Genomic DNA, 1735 nt, shown 5'->3' with positions numbered 1-1735 from the left:
GCATTTGTCCTTATTGAATTTCATCCTATTTACTTCAGACCATTTCTCCAGTTTGTCCAGATCATTTTGAATTTTAATCCTATCCTCCAAAGCAGTTGCAACCCCTCCCATCTTGGTATCATCTGCAAACTTTATAAGTGTACCCCCATGCCATTATCTAAATCATTGACGAAGATATTGAACAGAACCGGACCCAGAACCGATCCCTGCAGGACCCCACTCATTATGCCCTTCCAGCATAGAATCATAGAATCATAGAATATCAGGGTTGGAAGGGACCCCAGAAGGTCATCTAGTCCAACCCCCTGCTCAAAGCAGGACCAAGTCCCAGTTAAATCATCCTAGCCAGGGCTTTGTCAAGCCTGACCTTAAAAACCTCTAAGGAAGGAGATTCTACCACCTCCCTAGGTAACGCATTCCAGTGTTTCACCACCCTCTTAGTGAAAAAGTTTTTCCTAATATCCAATCTAAACCTCCCCCATTGCAACTTGAGACCATTACTCCTTGTTCTGTCATCTGCTACCATTGAGAACAGTCTAGAGCCATCCTCTTTGAAACCCCCTTTCAGGTAGTTGAAAGCAGCTATCAAATCCCCCCTCATTCTTCTCTTCTGCAGACTAAACAATCCCAGCTCCCTCAGCCTCTCCTCATAAGTCATGTGCTCTAGACCCCTAATCATTTTTGTTGCCCTTCGCTGTACTCTTTCCAATTTATCCACATCCTTCTTGTAGTGTGGGGCCCAAAACTGGACACAGTACTCCAGATGAGGCCTCACCAGTGTCGAATAGAGGGGAACGATCACGTCCCTCGATCTGCTCGCTATGCTCCTACTTATACATCCCAAAATGCCATTGGCCTTCTTGGCAACAAGGGCACACTGCTGACTCATATCCAGCTTCTCGTCCACTGTCACCCCTAGGTCCTTTTCCGCAGAACTGCTGCCGAGCCATTCGGTCCCTAGTCTGTAGCGGTGCATTGGATTCTTCCATCCTAAGTGCAGGACCCTGCACTTATCCTTATTGAACCTCATTAGATTTCTTTTGGCCCAATCTTCCAATTTGTCTAGGTCCTTCTGTATCATGACTATGAACCACTGATAACTACTCTCTGGGAACAATTTTCCAACCAGATATGCACCCACCTTGTAGTAGCTCCATTTAGGTTGTATTTCTCTAGTTTGTTTATGAGAAGTTCATGCGAGACAGCATCAAAAGCCTTACTAAAGTCAAGATATACCACATCTACCACTTCCCCCCTATCCATAAGGCTTGTTGCCCTGTCAGACTACTTGGGGAAGTGTTGCCCATTGAGTGTTCCCAGGGTGGTATATATAGTTTCCCAGATTTCTAGATGGGGAGGTGGAGACAATGTTGCTGGAGTTTTTGGTAGGAACCCCTAGAAAATTGAGCCTGTCCCTTTTGCCTGCTGCCAACATCTGCCAGAAGGATTATATGTTACAATGAGTGCTATTGAAAAAGCTGAACCAGACTAAATGAGTTAGAAAGGAGCTAAATTGGGAATTTACTTTTGTGTTGGTTGATTGATAATCAAGAGAATTCATCTTTATCCACTAAATGAAAAACTGTGGGAAGGAAAATGGTTTTATTTATGGTGTTAAATATTGGGTGCTTGAGAAGCAAGAAAGTCTTTTCTACCAGAAGTGGGGGTCGAACCCACGCAGACACATGTCCATTGGATCTTAAGTCCAACGCCTTAACCACTCGGCCATTCTGGT

General features: G+C 44.5%; 1 non-coding gene across 1 annotated transcript; it reads right to left on the bottom strand.

The window, feature by feature from the left end:
• Nucleotides 1-1652: 1652 nt before the first annotated feature.
• On the bottom strand, nt 1653-1735 carry TRNAL-UAA. The gene has a single exon. It is a non-coding gene; the product is annotated as a tRNA-Leu (tRNA).

Source organism: Dermochelys coriacea, chromosome 6, assembly GCF_009764565.3.
Source record: "Dermochelys coriacea isolate rDerCor1 chromosome 6, rDerCor1.pri.v4, whole genome shotgun sequence".
Lineage (NCBI taxonomy): Eukaryota > Metazoa > Chordata > Testudines > Dermochelyidae > Dermochelys > Dermochelys coriacea.
The sequence above is the reverse complement of the archived record's forward strand: the minus strand, read 5'-3'. Positions and strand labels throughout refer to the sequence as shown.